This window comes from Melopsittacus undulatus, chromosome 12 (assembly GCF_012275295.1).
Source record: "Melopsittacus undulatus isolate bMelUnd1 chromosome 12, bMelUnd1.mat.Z, whole genome shotgun sequence".
In the NCBI taxonomy this organism is placed as follows: Eukaryota; Metazoa; Chordata; class Aves; order Psittaciformes; family Psittaculidae; genus Melopsittacus; species Melopsittacus undulatus.
The window spans coordinates 5,541,608-5,549,839 of record NC_047538.1 but is presented as its reverse complement, the minus strand read 5'-3'; the positions used below and the strand labels follow the sequence as shown (position 1 = coordinate 5,549,839).

The window sequence follows — 8,232 nt, the reverse complement described above, 5'->3', positions numbered from 1 at the left end:
CCCACCGGCGCGAGGCGTTACCACAGCGATGAGCGGTGAGAGCCCCGGACGGGCGCAGCGGGGTCGGAGCCTGGATCGGGATGTTCCCAAGGGAAGAGCGGATCCAGAGGGGCGGCAAGAGAATACCGGCATCGCCCCCGGCCTGTGGACACCCAGCGTCCGGTGCTTGGACAATGTCACACCCCACCGGACAGTTCAGGGCCTGCGAGACGCGTTGGGGCCTCCTCATAGCCCTGCACAGCGAGGCCCGAGCCGCGCTGACTCCTGCCTGCAGAGCAGCCGTACGTGCCTTGCCGCCAGGCAAACCCGTTGAGTTGAATTCCCCTGCGCTTCAGGGTGTCTGTGACTTGATGCGCACCACAGGAACACGAAATGTAGCATAGCACAACATGAGGGACGTGGAGCTGTTGGAGTGAGGCCAGAGGAGGCCCTGGAGCTGCTGTGAGGACTGGAGCAGCTCTGCTCTGGAGCCAGGCTGAGATTGCTGGGCTGGGGCAGCCTGGACAAGAGAAGACTTAGAGCAGCTCCCAGTGCATAAAGGTGCTACAAGAAACCTGGAGAGGTACTTTTTATGTGTCTAGGGACAGGACAAGGGGAATAGCTTTAAACTTAAAGAGGTGAGATTGAGACGAGCTCTTAGGCAGAAGCTCTTCCCTGGGAGGGTGCTGAGGTGCTGGCACAGGGTGTCCAGAGAAGCTGTGGCTGCCCCATCCCTGGCAGTACTCAAGGCCAGGTTGGACACAGGGGCTTGGAGCAGCTGCTCCAGTGGAAGGGGTCCCTGCCTGCGGCAGGGGTTGGAGCTGAATGAGCTTTAAGGTCCCTTCCAAGCCAAACCAGGCTGGGATTCCATGGTTAAGTGCTTCAGCAAACTTCATTAAACAAAACTACTTCCTAGATCTGGGAGTCAGCATCAATTCTGAGCTCACCCTCACGGTGGCCCCTGCTGGCTTTGAATTTCCAAATAACTTGTTGCTAAGGCACGCCTCTGGCTTTGTCTCACATTGGGACAGCAAAGGTTTGGTACTGCTGTGAAAAGCAGCATTGCAGGGGTTCCAGATGGGCACAAAACTGGTGAGGCAATGAAATACCAACTGTTACTGAAATCTTTGTCTCATGCCCTTTAGCCCAGGGCCCCCCGGGGACATCAGCTATGTGAACTACTCAAGAAAGAATAATTTGCTGGATTTGTTATTAGATTTTTATTTAATTTTGTGCTGATAAAAGTTTCTACAGCTTCTGAAATCCAAGGTAATTCCTGGCACAGTTTATATACACTTGGTGCAGCTCACACATGTCACAGCATCCTCCAAGGATAGTAATGATTCACATTCTCCCCTGGGGGTAGGGTACCACAGAGTAAATACAATTTATACGCCTGCCTTTCATGAAAGACTTTGATAAATATATCTTGTAAACTCGACAACACAGCCGTAACCTTCTTTCCTACAAGGATATAAAACTGAGCTTTTGCCTTTATAAAAGGCACACATATCCTGCATCTCACAAGCAATACTCTGACTCTGTGAGCAAGACATCCTGAGGAATTTCCTCTACATAGTTTGAGTTATGGTTTAACCATTTCCAGAGCATGCTCAGTACAGTCTACAAATATTGTAGAGCCCATTATAGCCCCTATAGGGAAGCTGGGTTTTCAAAGGTGTCCAGTTAGAGCTGTTGCTCTGCTTGAGCCACCTTGAGTCCCACAGCCAGGCAGTGCAGTAGCCTGGAATGTGGGAGTCTCAAGTGAAGCAGGTCGGAGGAAGAGGCTCCTCCTGAACGGACACTTTTGAAAAAGCTAGCCTGAACATCTTAGAAGTTACTGCGTTCTCAACAGATCTACACGTACAACCTCACTGAGGTTAAGAATAGTCGGTGTTCCTCTCTGAACAACTCCTCCGTCATCCTTGCAGGAGGATTACAGCTCACATTCTTTTAGAATAACTTTCTGTCCACGTGGTGGGATCATTTCTGTCCTCCTGGAAGAAGGGAAGCAGACATCCGAGCATAGTAACGCTCTGCTAAAGGAAAACATTCTTCCTACTCATGAGAGGAGTGGGACTTGTACAGCAAGTCATGATCTCCTCTGGCATATGAGCAAGTGTCCAGGAAGCACATAAAGGTAGTCTTGGTCTACGAAGGCCTCCTGAGGCTGCAGGAGGGTTTCAGCACTGCTTGGTTTGCAGGTGGCTAGTGGGTTGAGGCAGGTGCAGAAGCAGCACCAGAGTCCTTAGGCACCATTTGTGACCTCTGGAAATAGTAGATCAGCTTCAGTGGGGTTCTGGTGTTTGCTGAATGGAGATTCAGAGCTCCTCCTCAGGTACCAGGCATCCACTTCACAAATATCTTGCTGAAGGCTTTTGGCAGATACTGCAAAAGCTGAAAGAGCAGAGGAGGAGAGAAGTGTTACACAGGGAGACTTAGGCTGGAGTTTTGTTTAAAAGCAAGGGCAGCAAGTGTGATTGCGCGATGTACTTACCTCGGCTGTATTTCTGTAGCTGACAGTCATCTCCAGGTTGTTGGCATGGCTGGTATCTCTGGAACTCCTTCCCCAGGAGCAATTTCAGCTGTTTGATGCTGCTCTTATTCTGATCACAATAGTTTCTCTACAGTGGGTTTCCTGAGCTGTAACATAAAATGGGAAGAGGACAGTTAGCAGTGAGCCTTTCCCTTCCCATCTCTATATAACCACTGCCATAGATAGGAGTTTGCACCTTCTCAGCTCTTTGCCCTTGTGGTCACAGACAGCAGATACTTACTCTGTTCTTTGGGTGTCGGGATTTCCAGGCACTGGGTGCCATTATCCCAAGTGCTGGTTTCAGCTTGGAGCTTGCTGCTTATGTAGCGGAGAAGGGAGAGGGAGTTGCTCTATTTATACGCAGCAGCTGCATACAAATGTATGGGTCCTAAGCGACTTTGAGTTTCCCACAGTCGATAGCCAATCCATGTGTGCCCCAGGACAATAGGGAAAGCATCTATTACAGCATGGCAAATTGACTGTGAATTGCCTGGGGATAATACCCTGTTCCCAAAGGAGCAGGTGGACTGGGGAGTGTGTGACACAATGGGGCTCAGCACTGCAGCGCTGGGGTAGGGACGTGGGAAAGCGTTCGTCCACATTATAATCAAACTTCTGCCTGGCGTTGGGAACGTCAACATCTCAATGTGCTGCCTTTTCCCAGGCTGTGGTGAAATTAAGCATAGGAGGCTGATCCTAGGAAAAGATAATGCTCTCTGCCCATGAGTGAAAGAGAGGCTGAAAAGGAAAAAATGTGGAATTAGAGGGACTAAACCCTTTCAATTACATTAAACCGTGCTTAGATGAATACAGTACCAGATAATTTTTGGGCAGCTAGAGGCTAAAATCGAGGGAAGAACCCTTAAAACAATTTGTGCTAAGCAGTTAGCTTGAGGTATTTCCCTCTCCATTGTTTAAATACTGAAAGTCCCTGTATAAGTTATAAACAGAGCTCTTCCTTACTTTTGTTTGGGTAATCTGTTCTTTCCTACAGCAGTCCATGGCATGTAATGATTATGATGCTTTTCCCAAACACATCCTATTTAATTTCATGCCACTTTGTAAATGCCTTGCTGTTCCCTTGGTCCTGAATCTCTATGTAAAGCACCTAAATGTATTTTCCCTTTACAGACAACTGAGGTACAGGGTAAGTCAGTTCTTGCCTTTGGTTGTATTATCCACTTGCCAGAATGTAAATACAGGGCCTTGAATATTCTGTGACTGTTCAGTCTTAGGTTTTCTCAGTATATGTCCCATGAACATAGGTAATGAACTAGAAAGGACCAGATAGGATCCAAGATTAAAGCCACCTCTCTGAGATATCCCAAGCACAATCCAATCCAAAGCTAGCACATTTAAGATCTGTCAGTCAGGCATGTGAGGCCTTGTATTGACAGATTCCTAGCTGTGCTGTATGGTACATCTGCTTCAGCCCTAGGTGGAGCTTTGCAAGTTTAAGGGGAATCATGCATGGGCATAATTTTATTTTTCTGAAAATCTGTGTCTTTGAGTGCACAGACAGCACTGTGTTCCAGCACACACAGGGTTATTGCATAAAAGGATGTGATCCCGCAAAGGATGATCCTGTAACTAGCTGTTAACCTGAAGCTTACAAGGCCCCTTTTAACTTCCAGGATTCTCATGGTGGTGCTTCTCATAGGTCAGTTACCCTCCCCACCTCCCTTCCCAGCCCAAAGATGTTTTATGTTTAGATGAAGCACGTAGGGATCCATCTAAACAATTTTAATTGTAGTAATTTTAATTCTTAAAGGTTGTTCAAAAACCTATAATTGAACAGGGAGTATGAGTCCTATTCAGAATCGGTTTCCTGAGTTACTTTGTCAGCTTGTTATCAGCAGTGTTACTTGCAGCCCTGGCTGCATGTACTTGTGCTGTTATTGGAGCATGAAGCCAAGCACAGGGTTTTGTGGATCTCTCCCTGGGGTCACATGGGATGGAATGGACAGCAGGTCCTGCCACGCACCGTATGGGAAGGAGTATGTTAGCAGCAGCAGTGGGCACAGTGAGATGGGAGGGAAGCTTTGACCCAATTTTTAGCCCTGGAAATATGAAATGAGTGATTTTAAATAATGCCATCCTATCCCCAGCACAATGCCCTTGGACTCCAAAGGGCTAAACCAACTCCCACTGATTAAAGCATTATCCCTTCCTTTAAGTGCTGGGCAGATGGTGCAGCAGGCGCCAGCTTTCTTCTCAGGACCCACAGAGGCACACTTCTTTTGTTGACAGTTTAACACTGTGAATGGGGCAATGTGGGAAATCCTCAGAACTGTGGCCTCGCACCATCTGATGTGAATGGTGAACCAGGCAGCCAGCACAAATCCCACAGCCCTCTGTGCTCACCAACTCCCAGCTTCTCTCCCCCTCTGTCAGTTAGCAAATCCTCAGGTCCTCCTGTGCCTGCTTCACCTCCCCTCTGTTAGAATGTTGGTGGATAAAAGAGAAAAATATTTCCCCCTTCCTTCCTGTTTGGTTTGATTATTAAGGCCTGAACACTTAACAGCAATTATATTTTACAGTTGCATCAGGATAATAAATTGTCTAGACTTAGGCTGTCCCTAGAGTATATTCCTTATGGAACTGAGTGCAGTGTGCACTTTCTGCAAGGATTACAGTAAGGAAAAGGTCCTGTGCTATAGGCAGTTCAGTTGCTCTTTGTTAAAAGTCTGTAACTAGTTTGCTTAATTTGGGCTTTTTTAGAAATTCAGCTATTAGCACAATTGTCTGTCCTGCTGAGCCACATTTGTGATCCAAATCCTTGTCATTGTGCATCATCTCCATGGAAGGAATTTGTGCCTCTCTGGCTGTCACTGCAGAGCTGGAATGAAATGAAAGACTGATTGTTGAGGCTCAGAAGCAAGGGTTTTCCTGGTTAAAAGAAACAAATTCCCAAAATTGCCAAACATGTGGTGTTGACTAAATGATGGGACACAATAATTCCCTTCTTTGGAGGATGGTGGGGAATCTGGCCCCACTCCTGAGAGATGACATCTCTGCTGTGGACAGAGGCTTGCTTTCTCAGTGGTCTTGTTTCTCTGTAAATCACATCACCCATAAGCTGCCTCATGAAAATGCAGTCTTCAAAATCAGACGTGAAAACAGGGATGTATCTCCACTCTCACTTGCTGTGGGTATTGAAGAGAGGGGAAACAGGAATCCACAAACAGTTGTCAGTGGCTGTACTTGCAGACTTGCTGTCAGGCAGGAGTCCTAGTTTTTCCTGAGGATTAATTGTCTCCAATTGCAGATGCTCACCATTTGACCCCATGCTATGGTGTGCAAGCTGTGTACCATAGCTTGCTTTAGGTTGAGAGAAAACCACAAAGTATCCAGGAAAGGTAACAAACCAACCCATGCCAAGACTACCATTACTAGGCTTGTGTTCATTACAGTCTGTAAATTGGAACAGCTGGAGGACTGCTGGCATAGCAAATGGGTACTAGACCATGGAGCTTTCTGCTTCTGGTTTGTAGGTGATGATCTCAGCCCAGGGGTAAGCTTATTACACACACTGTTTTCGCAGAAGATGCTACTATTTGTAATACAAATAGACAGCTTTCTGATACTTAGCTTTCCATCGAGGGAACTGAGCATGTTTCAATGTAGCAACAGGTCTGGGGGAAGGTGGGCTAAGAGAAGAGAGTACAGAAACCCACAGTTTCATTGTCTATGTTATGCAGATTTAAAAAGCGATGCTCCTGTACGTCTATGGCTATACTTACAGCATATAACATGATGGCTTAAAGCATTTTATATCACTTTTAGAGCATTTTTATATGAGACCAATTCCTACATTCACGTCAGCCTCTCATAAATGCTATTGATGATGTTTTTAAAGAAGTAATTACAGTTTTTATTTTTCTGTGTGCCTTCCTTAAATGGTTTAAAATCTTTCTGACAACCCCTCTCAAGACACCTATTTAGTGTCAAAGAGCATAACATTCCCAAGTTTTAAAAGGGCTCTGGCATAATACTGATCGATCAATGTGCTCCTTGGGAAAATAGCTCTCCAGATGGTCTATCGGGACAGGAATTGCTGGTGATCACAATGCAGAGCCAAAGAGCGTCACTAATGTGGGCTGTTGTGAGGCACGCTTCCTTTGTGGTCCCTTTGAATGTCATAAATAGGGAAGAAAGTGTGGGAAACTCTGAGAAACTCAGGCCCACACTCTGAGGTTAATAGGGGCTTTGTCAGGAGAGTATTCCTGGGCTGTGGGATCAGCATAATAAACAACATCTTCCCTAAGGGTGGGAATGTGTTGGAGCAGGGGAGAGTCACCCCAGGGGACAGAAGAGCAATAAGAAGCTTTGCGTTCAATTATTATAAGTGATAATAATTAATAAATTGTAAACATAACCTTTGCTGTGCTGGGACTGGGGAAACCAGAGGTCTGGCTTTTAGCATTCAGGTAATTGCTACATTGAAGCCCAGGGGGCAAGTCTTTGGCTGGCAAAAACCAGAAGCAGTGCAATTGCATCAGCTACACATCCCTGGAGCAAGGGGAGGCTTTCTGGTGGGGTTTGGTTTCTTCCCCTCTCCCTTATACCACTCTGCAAATGGTAGGTCTGAATCTCAGGTACACTGACAGCTATGCACTGAATGCTACACCCTGCTACAGCCAGAGCAATATATTATACTCTCAGTGTAAATGAGAATTGGAGCTTGTGGTTTGAGTGACAGGAGCTATGTCTCCAGATTTATGCCAATAGGGGTGGCAGGAGTTCTGGGCTTAGGAGCCTGACTGATCCCACATGAGTTTTGCACAATTATAATCTCTACGGCATGTTCCTGTGTTAGGCTAGAACTAGAGGGACTGGGTTCACCTGCAGCAGTCATCTCCAGTTTGTGCAGCTCTTCTTTGGTTTCCTTTTCTCTTTTCCATTGATGCTGTCAGTTGTAAACAAACTGCAGGGATGCTGCCAACTGTGACACTCACAACGAGGTTTACTTGGGTGGCAACATGTTAGCTGCAGAGGATGCCCATCCATGCTTCTCCATGCCATGTGTGACTCCACTCCCAGTTCCTGTAGTGCACAGTCAGGTGGGGGTGTACTTTGGGACATGTTGCATTCTGCTCAAGTCTGAACTCCCCCAACCCAGACTTTCTATCTGCAACTGCTTTGATTAGGCCTGATTTAAAAACACTGAATTCTGCTGGGGTTCAGAAGTACTAACTGGCACAGACAAGTTGAGCACAGCAAGGTGAAGTGACTTTTGCAAGATCACTAAGCAACCACAAAACCTAAAAATATCTTCTCTGAATTATTTAGTAGTTCATTAGGAGGAACAACTTCATCTGCAGCATTAGTATCAGCCCTGATGAATTGCAGAACTGTACCAGAACACCACCTTGTATTGCACTGGCAAACAGATGAAAAGCATTCAGCCAGCTTGTGCATTCAAGGTAAAATGATAACCAAAATGATCCATGCAACTGTGACAAGGTAGAGCAATATGTTCCTGACCCAGCTAGCTGGCTTTTTGGTTGTTTCCATATGTGTAACAGAGGGTTTAATCACAAATCAAGTGAGGACTGGCCAGGTACCTCTGGCAGTGTCTGAATGATGTTTGATCCTGCCAGTTTAGCAGATCTGAGTTTGCTTAGTGCTTAGTTAGGCAGCCATTTGACGAGATCAAATGTTCCAGGGTTCCTTTCGTTTAAGGGAAAAAAAAGCATATGGTAGGAACAAAGGTT

The 8,232-nt window shown here is 46.2% G+C and overlaps 1 long non-coding RNA gene across 1 annotated transcript; it reads right to left on the bottom strand.

Moving 5' to 3' along the window:
* Positions 1-1,180: 1,180 nt before the first annotated feature.
* LOC115945590 (uncharacterized) lies at positions 1,181-2,821 on the bottom strand. Its single transcript, XR_004079897.2, has 3 exons — positions 2,757-2,821; positions 2,477-2,622; positions 1,181-2,376 (listed from the first exon to the last, which is right to left on the bottom strand). It is a non-coding gene; the product is annotated as an uncharacterized lncRNA (long non-coding RNA).
* Positions 2,822-8,232: the final 5,411 nt, after the last annotated feature.